We start from the raw sequence: 17763 nt of genomic DNA, 5'->3' as shown, positions 1-17763 counted from the left end.
GTGAGGCAGGATCGGAGAGGTCACTCTCTACTTTTACAGCCTGTGGTGTGGACGCAGGAACAGAAGCTGAACTTTGGGCATGTGACAGCTGAATGGCTGCCGTCACTTTCGAGGACAAGGACTGGACAGTCCTGTGTAAACCAGCCACATCCCCATGCATCCCCTCCATGAAAGCTACCACCTGGCCCAACTTCCTGTCGTGGTCCAGGAATGCATTTAGCATGTTAGTCTGACCCACACACAGCTGGCGCAGCAGGTCAAGTGCCTCAGCACTGAGAGCAGTTTGGCACACAGGGTCAGGTGCAGCGGTGCCTGGATCAAAGGACACTCTGCATCTCCGACTCTGGCGAGCACGGGCAGTACTTGTTGCATTTTGCGGGAGGGTGGGCCCTGTACGCTGTGTGCCGGTTGAGGGGGTCGATTTCCCACTCCCTGTGTCACCTAACAATGAAGACTCACCCCCGCTGTTGGATGACGAGGATGTTGGTGTCTCATCACGTGAGTCCTCATGGACACCACTGCCACCCTCAACGATGCTGCTCACATCTGTCTCGGTCGTATCCTGTGTTACATCAGAGCACGATGCATTGTCATCAACTGCCTCTGTTGTCTGTCTGAAACTGCCCTCATCCAATGCTGAAAGAGAGAGAGATGTGGGTACACTAAGTGCCAGAGTCCCAAACTTCATAGGCAAACTGCGGACAGACCTGAAAGTCCAAAGAACATGTCGTACCCAGCCTGTGCATCCACAACCTCCATCACCTATCCTCATTAGCACAAATTGCCTGTACATGTGAAACATGTGCGTCAAACATTCATGGCACGTTAATGCGGACCACTATGCAGGTGATGCCATGAGGCCACAGATCTGATTGCCAAGTACAGGGCCAGACACAGGAATGCATCATGTATGTCTTACTGGTGGAAAACCATGACAACTGCACACAACACAGAGTCCACTCACAAGCAATTGAAGCACACTGCCAACATCACAGAGGCAAGTACTGGCTCAGACCTGCAACCTATGTGGTCACTCATTAAGAAAATGAGCCCATACTGTAGACTCACCCCAGTTTCCTGCTGTTCCTCACTCAAACGTGCAGCCAGATCAGGATGTGTCACTTCTAGGATGCGTGCCATCAGTGGGGTCATGGTACGGTGTGCCAACCTGCCAGCACTTGGAATCACCCCCAGTGTCATCTCCGCCACGTTCCTGCTGAGCCTGGAGATGTCGTCCCACCGCTTGTGGCAGTGTGTATGTCGCCTGTTGCACACCCCCACGGCACGCACCTTGCGTGCTATGGCCCTCCATATGCCCTTACGCTGGTGAAGTTTGAGCTACGGATTTGGAAGGTAAAAGGAAGACATGTCAATGCACATTAGTCAGTCAACACAGGCACACTGTACATGTGATTCACATAAACATAGCAGGGGAACAGCAGATATGGCTGGCAGGTACATAAGCCATGAGACTTAGAGAAAAGGCATGGGAGGCACACACTAACTAGATAGCTGGGATGGGGAGTGGAACAACACATGTACCAGCAAAAAAAATATCTTCTTGGTGCCCAATGAGTGAATCAGATGTCATATCATTGTAGCAAATCAGCCTGTGAGTGAACCAGACAAACCTCACAATGTCCAGGCAGGGCTGGAGCAGACCCACATTGCCCTCAAATGCACACCACCGAACGACATGGCCCTGGTGAAAATGGATCTGTGCCATGGCCCCAACATGCAGGGACATGGACATGCAATTCCCACACCACCCCCACAGATTGTCACATGCACACAACAGACCTGAGTCAGCCCACTAATTACTAGCCTTCATATGGCATGTGCTCTGCAACACTGTGTGCCACACCCATCTCAAAGTGCGGACTGCGAATCATGAGGAACTTGGTACACATCACATCATCATGCACACAGCATGCCCAACTATGTCACACACAGCCCCTCAGCATGCCCAGACTGCAGCTGCACAGAGTAAGTGGTGCACCCCATGCCCCCTAATTTACATCACACTACACTTACCAGCACTCCAGGGGCACAGTATAGCCTCCCATACTGGTTGAGCACCCCGTCCACGAGGACATCCAGCTCCTCAGTGGTGAAGGGATGGGACCGGATCTGCACAACCCTCGACATCGCGGTGTCCAGGACACTGGCACAGCAGCACCTGATTCTGTAGGGAGCCGGCAGCAGCAGGAAGAGGTGATGGGTGCAGGCAGCACTGGCTGGAGACTGGATCTGCAGCAAAAGCAGTGGGTGTTGTACGGAGCAGGCAGCAGCAGGTAGACATGATGGGTGCAGGCAGCAGTGGCTGGAAGCAGTGGAGATGTGGTGCTTACTCCCACACATATATAGGGCCCAGAGGTAATATCAGTGGTACAGGGCAGCTGGAATTGGTGTCCCAGGTCTGCCTTATTCAAAACTCTCCAATGACTGGCCCCGCGGTGGCAGTGCACGCCTTCCGCGATTTTCAAACTTGCATTTAGCAACCGCAATGGCAGTTCCCATTGGCTGTTGAATCATGTGCAATGGTGGTGACACACCGACGCGGTCATGCGCGCGCTAACGCGATGGTGCATCTTTCAAATGCATCCAGTGTCCGGCACCGCGATGGAGGTTCACGCATACCGCGGGGGCTGGGCACGCTTTCCGCAACATTTGTATCTACACTGTGAAATGGCAAATGGTATGTTCCGCCAGGCACATAGCGGTACCCACCGCCGTTCCCCGGTTTGTGAGTGACCGCCCATGCCCATTCAGTCTAGGGGCCCGCTAGGCACATAGCGGTTCCCACCGCTGTTCCCCGGCGGTGAGTGTTTGCCCATGCCCATTCAGTCTAGGGGCCAGCCAGGCACATAGTGCTACGTTCCCCGGTGGTGAGTGACCGCCCATGTCCATTCGGTCTAGGGGCCCACCAGGCACATAGCGGTACCCACCGCCATTCACCGGCGGTGAGTGTCCACCCATGCCCATTCAGTCTAGGGGCCCGCCAAGCACATAGTGGTACCCACTGCCGTTCCTGGTTGGTGAGTGACCGCCCATGCCCATTCAGTCTAGGGGCCTACCAGGCACATAGCGGTACCCACCGCTGTTCCCCGGCGGTGAATGTCCGCCCATGACCATTCAGTCTAGGGGAACACCAGGCACATAGCGGTACCCACCGCCATTCCCCGGTGGTGAGTGACCGCCCATGCCCATTCAGTCTAGGGGCCCGCCAGGCATATAGCGGTACCCACCTCTGTTCCCAGTCGGTGAGTGTCCGCCCATGCCCATTCAGTCTAGGGGCACGCCAGGCACATAGCGTTACCCACCGCCGTTCCCAGGTTGGTGAATGTCCGCCCATGACCATTCAGTCTAGGGGCCCGCCAGGCACATAGCGGTACCCACCGCCGTTCCCCGGTGGTGAGTGACCGCCCATGCCCATTCAGTCTAGGGGCCCGCCAGGCATATAGCGGTACCCACCTCTGTTCCCAGTCGGTGAGTGTCCGCCCATGCCCATTCAGTCTAGGGGCCCGCCAGGCACATAGCGTTACCCACCGCCGTTCCCAGGTTGGTGAGTGACCGCCCATGCCTATTCAGTCTAGGGGCCCGCCAGGCATATAGCGGTACCCACCTCTGTTCCCAGTCAGTGAGTGTCTGCCCATGCCCATTCAGTCTAGGGGCCCGCCAGGCACATGGCGGTACCTACCGCCGTTCCCCGGTTGGTGAGTGACTGCCCATGCCCATTCAGTCTAGGGGCCCGCCAGGCACATAGAGGTTCCCACCGCCGTTCCCCGGAGGTGAGTGTCCGCCCATGCCCATTCAGTATAGGGGCCCACCAGGCACATAGCGGTACCCACCGCCGTTCCCCGGTTGGTGAGTGACTCACCGCCGGGTAAAGGCAGTGGCTACCGCTATCTGCATGGAGGGACATACCAACTGCCATTTCACAATATAGATTCAAAGGTTACGGAAAGTGTGCCACGCCCCCGCGGTATGCGTGAACCTCCATCGCGGTGCCGGACACTGGATGCATTTGAAAGATGCACCCTAGCGGCAGCGCATGCATGACCGCGCCGGTGTGTCCCTGCCATGGCACCCTATTCAACAGCCAATGTGAACCGCCTTCATGGAGGCTAAATGCAAGTTTCGAATTTGCGGCATGCATGCACTGCCACCGCGAGGCCAATTACTGCATGGTCAGGTACACATTCAGTGTTGGCAAGGGGATATTGGTGGCAGAGCAGAAACATGGTACCTGCCAACACATCATGCTGTGGTGAAGGGCACTGTTCAAGGGTGTCCATTGGCCATCATGATCATGCAACATGGCAAAGCAAACATTGCAAGTTTCCCACCTAGACTAGTGCTGAGTGCACATGCCAGGCCAGTGCACATCAGTGACAATGTTGTGATGTGGTGGCTCACATGTGACATGGGTTGTTGGTTAACATTTACACAGTTCAGTGTTCCCATGGACCTGCAGATTGTGCTCCATGTGAGTCTGTGCTTGGTCTGTGCAACGACATGGGATGATGTGATGGATGCACTTTGATTTTGTTGCTGTGTGATGTATGCTTGATGGATTGCCATCTCATGTGCCAATGCCCAGCCTATGCAAGTCTAGTCAGAGGTGCCTGACCTCATGGACTGTATATTTATTTATTGGCATGGTGCAGCATCTAGATTGGGGCCTGTAGGGATGCAGTTCCAAACATGAGGTGTATGTTGCACAATCAGGGCTGTCTGTGCTACATGTGGAAACGTGCATTTGTGCATACACATGGCTGTGATGTCATTGTGGGGATGTCAATGTGTGGCAAGTTTACAGATGTGCCATTGTTGTGTGCCAGGGCCAACCCACATGTAGTCTGTGGTACCATCACTGGTGATGTCAGTCATTGATGTTGCTGTGTCTGTCATGATCACAAATGTGGTACAGCTGTGCTGTGTTTACAATTGACATGTGCTCCCATCCTAGGAGGGCTCCGATTGTGCACCGTCCATACACTGTGCTGGAGGACATGGTGGCCGACGAGGTGATGCGCAGACTCCACTTGTACTGTCCCACATTGCAGATCCTGGTTGCCAAACTGGAGCCCCACCTACAGCCACGCAGGGCATCTCCCGGTGCAAAAACACCAACGGCCAAGGTGATGGCGGCACTTCACTTCTTCGCTACTGGCACATTCCAGTACTCGGTTGGTACAGCAGGGGGGATGTCCCAACCCATGTTTAGTGTGGTACTGCGTGATGTCCTGGCAGCCATGATGCTGTTTAAGGATGAATATATCAATTTTCCACGGGCAGCGGAATTGCCAGCTGTGTAGGCTGATTTCTACGCTCTGGGTCGGATTCCACATGTGGTGGGTGCCATTGATGGCACACATATTGGTCTGGTTCCACCACAGGCACGTGAACACATTTATTGTAATCGAAAGCATTACCACTCCATCAATGTGCAAGTGGTGTGCCAGGGCGATCAGATCATCTCGCATGTGTGTGCCAGATTTCCAGGCTCTGCACATGACTCCCACATCCTGCGGAGCAGCATTGTGCCCCAACTGAGGATCTGCATCCGGAACGTGCCTGGCTTGTTGGTGAGTTGGAAGTGTAAACCACTGTGGTAATGTTGTATGTGCCTGTCCACCTCTCCCATAGGTGACTGCGTATCCGAACCTCCCATGGTTGTTGAGCCCAATACGGAATCCCACTACCCCAGGCGAACAGCGATATAATATGGCACATGGCAAGACACGTCGGGTGATGGAGCACACATTCGGCCTGCTGCAGTCAAGGTTCCGCTGCCTGGACAAGACCGGAGGGGCCCTGCCTTACTCACCCGCAAAGGTCTGTAAAATCGTGGTTGCCTGCTGCAAGCTCCACAAACTGGCTCTGCGCAAGGGGATCCCCCTGATCTTGGACCCTGCAGACCAACAAGTGGCTCTGAATGCTATCCCGCCCGTGTCCAGTGATGCTGATAGTTGAGAGGAGGAAGGTGTGGACCAGAGACGTCAGCTCATCGAGCGCTACTTCCCTTGAAGGTGGGTGTCAACGTACGGTGTTGACATGGTATGTGGGAGGGGTGGTTGGTGATGATGTTGGGATGTGGGATGTGAGGGCTGCCTGTACTTGGCTCCGTGCTGGATGCCAATGTGTGTGGGACATGGTAGTCATGCACGGCTCAAGAATGGGTATGTTGTGACTGGTGCAAATTGTGGAGTGAGTAGATAGCACCGCCGTGAAGTGCGGTGTAGTGTGATGGCTGTGATGCAGTCTCCTGACATGTGTATGTTGTTCTCTTGTTCTTCCTAGGTCGCTTCATATTCACCATGAGTACAGACAGGCATTGCTCCTTGGACATGGTAAAGTTTACATCATTGTACACCCTGTGATAAAAACATGGAGTAAACATGGACATGAGTGTTTCAAGGGTGTTTATATACAATGGAGGCAGTGTGTGGGGTCGTGCATATTTACAAGATGGGGGGTGGGGATCAGTAAGTTGAAAGTCATGACGGATGAGAACGTCGTAAAGAACCAACATTGTTGTGGGAACCCAGTACAACAGATATATGCCATGGCCTGGCGGTGTGGGGGAGGATAGTCAGCAGAGTGAATCACAGGCTCAGGGTATGGTGAAGTCAGCGCTGGCTCCTCGTCTGGCGGCTGGCTGGTGCTTTGCCACTGGTTTCACATGGCTGTTTCCTCAGACGTCCCCTCTGTATTTTGGCCGGAGGAGGGGCTGCTGGGGGGCAGCTTGCTCGGGGGACACATCCCTCTCTGTGGCCTCAGGGGATGTTTGTGGAATGACATCCTGCAGGCCACTGGGGGGAGGGGAGGTGGTATATGGCCTGCAAGCTGGTCACTCTGAGCCGCTTCTTGCCGCCCCATGAGGTCCACCAGTTGTGCCATCCTGTTGTCAATGGACCTCAACAGCTGCCGGTGCTCCAGTGCATCTTGGCGTACCTGTGCCTGTGCATGCTCATATACCTCCACGACCCTGTTGATGGCATCCAGGGCCTCGGCACCACGATTGGGTGGGTCTTGCTGGCCACCTACCCTTGCACCTGCCCTCCTGTCCGGGACCTGTTGCCTCACCTGGTTCCTAGCCCGGATACTCTCCCTGCTCTCCTGGGATTGGGATATGGAGGGGGTTTCATTGTCCAATGGGTCTGGGAGAGTGGCACAAGGAAGACTTGTTGCAGTGGTGGTGGTGGTGGTAGTGGCAGTACAGGTCCCGACGGCAGGGGCCACTGTTGGTGTTGTGGTCAAGGTGGTGGTGACAGCAATGTCCTGGGACCGTGAAGGTACTGGCGACACTGGTGTACTAGCTTCATCCACAGCATCCGAGGCGTCAAGGTCATCTGCACCGGAGAGTCCATAGTCTGAGGGGGGTGCCTGGTGTTGCAGGTTGCTAACATTTCCTGCCAGTTCACGATCACCTGTAGTACAAAGGATAAAGAGTCATTGATGTGAACAGGTTGGTTGTTGTGACGATTGGGATGTCATGTCATGCAGCACAAGATTGACGAACTCATCACATTGTTGTGGTACACAGTACTGGGCATCATGAGGGGGTAGGGTGGCATACGCCACTTGGCTAGGTGTCATACTGTGGTGCTTTACTATGGGACACCTAGGTATTGTTTGATTATGTGGTCATGTCCTCATTGTTGATGTGGCAATACAACGTGAACATGGCCATGTGTACAAACGGTTCGGAATACCCTGGCTTACTATTGTACATGTGGAGTCGTTGTCATCTGATGTATGTCTGGCTTATTTCATGTTGTAGGCCTCCATAGATTTATGTGCTATGCTTCAACGGCGCATACTGGGGCCTAGTATCCGTGCACACGTGGCCATTGATGGTGGCTGTATGTGCTGTTAGACATGGTGCACTAAACTTCTACTACATGTGTTCTGTTTGCTGCCACTATTTCCCAGATGGCATTTCCATGTACTCGGATATGTGCAGAGGTAACATGGCTAGTGAATGTGACCCACATTCAAATAGTGGTGGCTCCTTATGTGGTCCAATGGTTCTTGGTTGTACACAGACAATTCCGGTCTGCAGGGGCTGTGTACTTACCTGTTTAAGGGTTGTTTTCTGGTTTTGATCCTGACACTTCTAGGATGGTGTGTGTTACTTCTTGCTACAGTGTTGCAAGTCAAGGGGGCCTGTTGGGAGTTGTAGTGCTGGCCCCTCAACCAGGTACACCCCTCCCTGTGAAGATGGCTACCTACCTGTAAATTTGGTGAGGGGGGTTGCATTACTAGCACATGGTGGAAGGACTCCATCTTGCTCAGCTGTGGGTCAAGGGGGCCTGTTGGGAGTTGTAGTGCTGGCCCCTCGACCAGGTACACCCCTCCCTGTGAAGATGGCTACCTACCTGTAAGTTTGGTGAGGGGGGTTGCATTGCTAGCACATGGGGGAGGGACTCCATCTTGCTCAGCTTTGGGTCAAGGGGGCAAGGGGGCCTGTTGGAAGTTGAGTGTTGGCTGCTTAGCCACATGTGACCCTGGAAATGGTGGTTGCTCCGTTTGTGGGTGATCATGGTGGATGAATTTTAGCACTCGCATTCACACATTTGGATGACTGTGTGCTCCACATGCATGGTATGGGACCTAGGTGGAGTATCTTAGCAGTTGTGCAAGGCAGTACTTGGCATTGTGATTGTGGCCATTAGGTTGTACTTACCAGCCTCCAATCCCTCAGCTATTCCTTCCAGGCTCTCCGGGTGCAGTATTGCAAGCACCTTCTCCTCCCATTCTCTGTAGGGTATTGGCTGAATGGGAGTGCCGGCGCCAGTACGCTCGGCCCGCTCGCGGTTCTTGGCTCTGATTGACTTCACGTTTGCCTTGAGGTCGTGCCACCGCCTCTGGATGTCTGTTTTGGTGCGTGGCGCGGTCCCTGATGCGTTCACTCTGGTGACTATCCTTTCCCACATTCTAGTTTTGTTGGCCAGTGTGGTATGTTGTACAAGGGTTCCAAACAGGTTGGGTCCTACACGTATAATCTCATCCACCATGACTTTCAGCTCACTCTCTGTGAATTTAGGCTGTTTCTTGTGGGCCATGGTGTGTGCTGTGTAGGGTGTTGGGGGTGCAGGTGTGTGGTTTGTTGGGATGGTGATGTGGTGGATGGTGAGGTGTGTGTCTTGATGTGCAGGTTGTTGTGTGGCTATTGGTGTATGTGGTGCTGTGCTCTGCTGTGTGCCTCTTCCTCTCAGTTCTGCTGTGATGCAAAGGATTGTGGGGATGGGAGGGGCTCCTTTTATTTTCTTCTTTGTGACTGTGTCCCAATGGTATCTTGCAGTCAGGTATGTTGTGGGTGTGGACCCTCGCCTGTTAGGTTTTCAACCATGGGTGTGTGTTTTTGACGTGGGTTATTGGGGGAGGGGTGTGTTCATGGTACGTTTGGGTCCTGATTTGCTGGATTGCATAGTACCTTGCTGCCACCATTTTTTTTGCGATCTGACTGCCGCGGTGGATTAGCTTTGGCCCTTTCGCTGATACTTACATTTGTTGATGTTGTTTTCCGCTACCGTCGTGAGGGTGTTTCTTTGGCGGTGTTATCCTAATCGTGCGGCCGGTCACTACGCTGCACTGTCGGCGGTTGGTTCTGTTACCGCGGCCACTCTGTCCGCGGCGGTCGTTTTTTCTATGGTTCCGTCCGCGGTCGGCAGTCTTTGGAGACATCCGTCCACCGTAGTCGGGTATTGCTGGAGGGGACTCCTAATAGCACTGCCGGTTTCCCCACGGTGCGGTTGGACGGTCATATCCCATGAGACTGGCGGTCCAGATGCTTCTTTCCGTCCGCCCCAAAGTTCCTCTTGACTCTAGGTGGAAACCACTTTCTGTATCCTTCAGTTATTATCCAGCATAGATTGTCTCTAGTATATGGTTTCTTTCCTCTTAAAACTTAAAAAGCCTGAACCCAGTTACAGTAAAGGTCATTCAATTAGCCTAAATCATTTTAGACATTGAGGGGAGATTAACCTATTTTTCACATAGCGCATTGCAGCAGCCGCAAATGCCACGCTGTGCTACATGAAAAGGAAAGAGGAGGAGAGTGACCTATTTACTAAAATAAGGCACTCTCCTCCTCTCTCACTAGCACTGCCGCTGAAATCATCTGCAATGCGCCACGCAGACACCTTTGCACCATGGTGTAAGGGTGTCTCCGTGAGTCAAGCATAGAGTACCCTACAAGTACAAAATACTATGCTGAGACTCACGTCAAACTTTTTCCCTCTTAGTATGCATGCTGTACAGTGCAGCACAAGTACAAAGTCGGAAAAGGAGGGAGAAATTAATGCATTTCTCCTTCCTTGCGCCTACTTGAAAAGGGGGCAGTTTTCTCATGCTAAACCCAATCTACTTTACTTAGTAAATTGGGTTTAGTGTGAGAAACCATATGTGGTTGTATGTGAACAGCCATGCAACACCCTTGGTATCCCCCATGGTGCAAAGTAATGCAAAGCAGCGCTATGCGCTGCTTCACATTACTTTTCCATTATTTCCAGCACTGAAAAAGTTTAGCGCTGGAAAGTAAATTGAGAAAAAAAGATTTTGTGCTGATTTGCGTGACTTTTGTGATGCAAACATGACGCAAAATCTTAGTAAATCTCCCCCTTCATGTTCCCAGTATAATGTTTCTCATTCGGAATTTGCACACAGCCCACAACTACTCTGCTTAAACACTCAATCTTGCTATTACTAACAGGATGATAAACTAAAGTAACATTGTGAATGACTCCATTTCTGGAGAAGAAATCATTTAAGTCCACGTCCTTAGAACAAAATTGTGGCCCATTGTCATTTATTACACATTTAGGTACTGCTTTCCTCTGAAACAGTTTGTCTAAAGATTTGACCACAGACGGCACTGCAACTTTTGTTATTACTTAAATCTTCAGTCATTTAGATAATGTATTAACCAACATTAACATTAAGGGCATCATTATGATACCAAAAAGTCAAATCGCTTGCCAACACCAAGGTGGTCTGGGGACTGCCCGACAGGTAGGCAGCTGTCCAACTGCCAAATTACGATGTGCCAGCCGGGCTGGTGGGTGGAAAAGTGCTCTATAAAGGTGAGGCTTGTTCTGTGGCCCTGGAAAAGCGCCACAGCACAAGCCGCAGTGTCATAGACCACTTTGTTCACATTCATGCACCGTGAGCCATGCACCATGCATGAATGTGCGTGGTGGCACGACATGCACTCCCAGGCCCCTGAACAGTGCCCTAAGGTGGATGGGGGCCCAGCTTGGGACTCCCAAAGCCCCTTTCCATCTTCAATTTCATGGTGGTCGAAACACCATGAAAAGACATTCAGTAAGGGACCTCTTAATTCCTACGGGGTACCTGCCCAGGCAATGACTCCATTGTAGGGTTAGGATCCTGACCGCCACCCCAACGGGATCTGGATCATGTAGGAGGTGGCGATCTTACCCTATCAATATCTGCCATCTGATTGGCTGCCTCATATTTTTTATTCTCTCCAACACATTGTATATCGGGCCCAAGGATGTCCACACACGTTTTCCACAGTGTGTCTGGAACTGATTTGGGGTACAAAGGTTGTCTGAATATGACTTGAGTTTTGTGTGCATCGAACACATGTGTAGTGTTGAGAGAGTATGGTGCTAGGACCCATGCAGTTCTGGATGGACTCATTAGTGGAAGTACTTAACTGGTAGGGAGGTGTTAAGGTGTGGTTATTAACGGTTATGACGTAATCAGAGATAAGAGTGAGCTTGTATGCCTGGGAATAAAGATATGCAATCCAGAGCTCCATGTGTGGAGTATTGATTTTCATGCTCCAGGCCTAGGGAGGATGCTACAACTGGTGGCGAGGATGGGATCTGTGGCCCAAAGACTGGTCTTCCTGGAAGCTAAAGCAAACACCTTGGGCCTCATTTATGAGGGTGTGCGTCACTTTTACACCGCCGGTGCGTCGCTTTTTGTGACGCACCAGTGGCGTAAAAAATGTGCCTTGTTGCGCCATATTTACAAAGTGACGCATCTAGGTAGATGCGCCACTTTGTAAACCCCTGCGCCGCATTATACCTGCGCCAGGTATAGTGTATGCAGGGGGGGTGTTCTGACGCAAGAAAGGGTCATGGAAGTGACGCAGTGAAATCTATAAGATTTCACTGCGCCATTTCTTGGCTGCTAATGCGTCAAAATCTTACGCCTGCTTCATGGCAGGTGTAAGCCTGACGCAGGCACTAACAACATGGGACTTGCCCATGTGAAAGTACACATTGCTGGAGTTGCGTCACTTTTGTAACACACTCCAGCAATGCGTCACATTTGCGCCTACAGATAAGTCAGAAATACTGACGTTTCTGTAACTCCTTGCGCCATGATGCATCATATTATAAATATGACGCATCAATCATGACGCAAGGAGTGCGCACTGAGAAGTGACGCATCGCTGCTTTCACGCAGCGATGTGTCATTTCTCATAAATAAAGGCCCCTTGTGTGTGCCACGTGCACCTATTAAGATGAGAAGCAATTCGAATATGGCATGTGTGGAATCGAAGCCCCACTACAGCCCGCATACGACTTTCGAAGAAGTTAAACGCCCTGCAGAGGTGCACTTTTGAAAACCTGCCAGAAACCCACTGGTAAGGCTGAAAGAAGAGATACTGCACCACAGCGTAACACAGAACAATTGCCAATACAAAGTAGAAGTGCTGAAAGCAGCGCCAACCAGGTACAAAGAATCTCTAAAGGCAGCGACAGCCAGGTGCAAGAAAAGACTAACAACAGAGAAAAGAGCAGGCACAAAGAAAAGCTAAAGGCAGTGCGACAAGGTACGGAAAGTACAAACGTACTTACCAGTACAAGCGAGGGAAGTGCAACACAACCTCCACTCAGGCATGATGACCAAGCCTGGTTGAGCTGCTTGCAAAGCAACAAGTGACATCCAGAGCACCAAAAAGGCCTTCTGAATACTGGGTATTTTTAACAGCTGCCGAAAAAAGCACAAAGTATGGTGCAGCCGCATTTCTAAAACCACCACCGCCAATCGACACCGCCATGAAGTAGACAAATAGCGCCAGATAGACTGCATGTATAAAGACTTTTGATGATTTCATAGAGGCCCTAGAAGAGATAAATGACAAGAAAATAATTAAATACCTAAAGAACCCTGCCGGTGATGGAGTAAAAGAAGTGCTGAAGAAAATATCACAAGCTGGCGAAATATCATACAATCAAGTCAAGGAAGCGTTGGAAATCAAGCTCAATCCAATCAATAACGTCTACTATGAAAGGTACATTTTCAATCAAGCATGACAGCAAGCTGGTGAAACACTGGGTGAGTTTATTGAAGGAGTTGAAGTGCTTATCAAACATTGTGAATTTAGTGAATTTAATGATGAAGAAACCATACATCTCCGATTTATCGATGGTTGTCTTTCAGAAGACGCATTTTGTGAGAGACGCGGAGCTTAGAGAAAGTACTAATGACCACCAGGTCCAACGAATGAGAAGATAGACATGCTACTGACATGGAAGCTGGAATTTAGAAAAAGGAATCAGAATTGACTATGAAGAGTAAGGACAAACACCGAGTAGACGCATGTAAGTCGCCGTCTGGAAAGAATGAAAGGTTGTGTTTCCGAAGGGATATTTATATCGACATGAAAACAAATGTCCAGCCATAAGCCAAAAGTAGAAAGGTTGTGATAAAGAGTTTTCAAAGCAAAAGAGAAACTAACTCTGCCTCAGCGAGAGGAGAAAATGGATGCCTGATGGTTTCAGAAGCCTTCTCGTCACATAGACAAAACAAAAAGGCAGCATCAGTTGTGAAGAGTAGAAACCAGACAAAGTCGATCGTCATCAAGTTCATCCTACAGAGGCTGGTCAAAGTCAACACTGAGCACCAGTAAAGAAAATGGATGTGTGCTCATTATATCCACTAATGACGGGCACATGCAGATCTGGCTGCTTGCAAGGATAAATTAGTGACAAAAGCAAACCACCAACAAAACAGCAAAACTCATTTGGACATTTCCCCAAGATTACAATAAAGGTCAATAGTAGCCCCGTAACTTTCGTGATAGACAATGGTGCATCGATTAACATCATACTGGTTAAAAAGTTTGAAGGCTTCTCTCCTGTGTCAAGTCTCCACCTGCCAAACATGAAAGAATACATGTGGGCTGCTTCTAAACTGTTGCCGATTCAAGAGTCATTCACTGCAACTTTGAGGCATAGAACGGAATTAGTGCAAGGGCCATTTCATGTTCTTCATCGAGCTTCATCCAGTGCTTGCCTATTCAGCTTTGTCACCACTGCAGACATGGAACTGATATATATCAATTACAACCTCCACACTGCATCTGAAATTGTGAGTCAGTTCCCGTTGTTATTTCACTGTCTGGGCAGGCTCAAGACAAAGAAATTGCAAGTTCACATCAATGAAAATGTTTGCCCTATTGCCTATCAACACAGCAGATTTGCTTTCCACTTGCAGGAAGCCGTTGAGAAATAACTAGAAATGCTGTTGAAGCATGACATAATTGAGTGCTTCACTGATCCTACGCCATTGATGTTGCCCTTAGTGGTGGTGCCAAAAATGGACCGTGTCGGAGTAGACTGCATCAGTGTTGATATGCGCCAGGCCAACAAAGCAATCGAGAGAGAAAGACATCCAGGTCCACAGATAGTGGACATGATCATGCAAATGAATGGTGCCAACGTTTTTTCTTCCTCCCGGACCCGAACAGGAGATGTCATAAACTCACCTTGGGCACTCTGCATCCTCAATCCTCCTAAAAACTAACCCCCGCGCGGCGGATCTTAGCGCTGCCGCGGGTTTAGGAAGACACCAGCGGCATCTTGCGCCAAGACTTTGGCCACGCCCACTCCCGTGAGGCCACGCCCACTCCACCCCTTATTCAATGTGCGCTCCCCGGACGCGCAGTGGACGAGCGCAGCGGGCGCGCCGTCTGCGCGCCAAAGGCGCGCCAAAGGTAAGCCCGTCTGCGCCCATCCGTGCCAGTCCGGGCCCAGGGGCCAGTCACACTGGCTGTCCCATCTCATACTCAGCTGACTCACTCAGAGATTTACAACTCCCCCACCTCTCACCCTCTCCCTCCACCATCAGACGCATCACTACAGCCGGCCTCATGCGCCCAGATCGACGCCCCTCTAGTTGGAGAACTTTCCCCGCCAAACCGGCCAGAAGTGACACTTCCATCCGCGTGTTATATCTGAACACCCGCTCCCTGGTAAAACACCAGGCCGACATCTTTATTCTTCTCTCTACCGAGAAGCCAGACGTACTCCTGCTCACCGAAACCTGGCTGACTGTAGATTCTCTTCCGGACATCTTGGGTGCCCTCCCCCCAGACTACTACATCCTCCATGCCGACCCGGGGGTGGGGTGGCAGCCATAATTTCCAAATGCCTCAATTTCATCTCCACATGTTCCCTCACCCTCCCGGAAGTAGACAACCTAATCATCAGCCTAAAAACGGACGTTGGAGCACTAACACTCCTCCTCCTCTATCGGCCCCCTCACTCTATGCCATTCTTCGCGGCCACCTTGATCGAACAGCTGACCGATCTACTTACTTCTTACCCCAGACTAGCTCTCTTTGGCGACCTCAATTACTGGTTCAGCGCGTGAACGCCGTGCCACATGCCACAGAGCTTTTTGAGGCCCTCACCAGCCTCAACTTGACCCAACAAATCTCCTCGCCCACTCACATCAAGGGCCACATCCTGGACCAGATCTGGACCCAAAATTTAACATTCTCCCCTCCATCTGTTTCCCCTTGCGTCTGGTCAGACCACCACCTAGTCGAAACCTCCCTAACTATCACTGGCAGAACTTCCGCCCCTTTGATGGCTGGCGGCCTCTCACGTAAATGGAGCTCTCACGACTCCCAAGGTTTCCTCGCGACCTTATCTGACACCCGGCCAACCGTCAACTCGCCAACCAATATCGACATGTTGGAAAGCGACATTGGTGCCTGGCTAAAATCGGCCAGTGACCAATTTACCCCCCTCACCAAATTTCCCCCGACCAGACACCACAACTCCCACAGATGGTTCTCCGACGAACTCAAGCAACACAAACGGAAGGTGCGCCAGCTGGAACGGACTTGGAGATGCAACTACTCCGAACCAGACAGACTGCAATACACCTCAGCCCGCAGAGATTACAAAAACGCAATCTCCTCAGCCAAATCAGCTCACTTCTCCACCAGAATCTTGTATGCGGACAACAAATCCAAGGAAGTTTTTAAAATCATGAATGAACTCACCTCAGACAACAGAACCCTTCCAGGTCAGACCCCCACCCAAGGAACCTGCGATGCTCTTAATCTTTTTTTCACTGAGAAAATCATCAAAATCAAGGACTCCATCCCCCCCTCCCCCAGACTCCTGCCGCTGACACTCTTCTGAACAACTCACTGATCTTCACCGATTTCCCGACCCTGAACCCCACCTCATTAGCGGAGCTCGCGACCCGGGTAAAATCAGGCTCTCCGAACGACTGCTGCCCCCCCCCCTCGATCCTACGGAACATCTGTCACAACCTACCCGACTGCATTCTACCTCTGCTGAATCGTTCCCTCTGCACGGGTATCGTCCCCAGCTTCTTCAAAGAGGCCATCTTAGTGCCTCTCTTGAAGAAACCAGCGCGGACCCGGCAGAACCCTCAAACTATCGCCCCATTTCGCTCCTGCCATACCTCTCCAAATTAATGGAGGCACACGTCACCCGGTCCCTCTCCAACTTCGTCGAGACTTCATGCTACCTGGAGCCTAACCAAGCCGGATTCAGGCCAGCCCACTCCACCGAGGCCGTCATTCTAGCAGTTCTCGACACGCTGAGGAGGAACGCTGACACAGGGATCCCCCAGGTTCTCGTACTCCTGGACCTATCGGCCGCGTTCGACACGGTTGACCACAACATCCTTCTTCACCGTGTCGAACAGGCTGGTATTCAGGGCCCTGCCCTCAGATGGATCCAGTCCTTTCTGACTGGCAGAACACAAGCCGTCCGCCTGGGTCCCTACACAGCGCCCAAAACCCCTACGACCTGTGGAGTCCCTCAGGGCTCCTCCCTGTCACCCCTACTTTTCAACCTTTACCTTCGGCCCCTGATCCACTCACTCCAAAACTGGGACATCACAGTGTATAACTACGCTGACGATCTGCAGATCATCTTTCCACTTAACTCTCCGAACGCTGTGGACAACTTCCATTCCACCATGTTACACATCCAGGAATGGATGAACTGCAATCAATTGAAATTAAACCCCGGAAAAGCTGAGCTTCTTCTCCCCGGATCCAGCCCCTCTTACTGGGGCGCTCAGTTCTGGCCCACCAAACTTGGCCTCCCCCCGACTCCTGCGAAATCAGTAAAGAGCCTCGGTGTGACCATCGACGCCGAACTCTCACTCAGATCTCAAGTTGGCACCGTGATATCATCTTGCACGTTCCAACTCCGAAAAAATACGCAAAGTCAGGCACCTACTACCACCAGCCGCTCTGATCCAGGTAATCATCTCTTTGGTACTATCCCACCTAGACTTCTCCAACTCCCTCTATCACGGACTCCCCAAATCACTACTCCACCGCCTCCAGGTTGTACAGAACCAAGCAGCCCGTCTCATTTACAACACCCCCAAATGGCAATCGGCCAAACCGCTACTGCACAAGTTGCACTGGCTGCCTATAGAACAAAGGGCGGCCTTTAAGCTAGGTTGCCTCGCGTTCAAATCCCTTCACGG

This window comes from Lissotriton helveticus, chromosome 4_1, assembly GCF_964261635.1.
Source record: "Lissotriton helveticus chromosome 4_1, aLisHel1.1, whole genome shotgun sequence".
Lineage (NCBI taxonomy): Eukaryota > Metazoa > Chordata > Amphibia > Caudata > Salamandridae > Lissotriton > Lissotriton helveticus.
The sequence above is the reverse complement of the archived record's forward strand: the minus strand, read 5'-3'. Positions refer to the sequence as shown.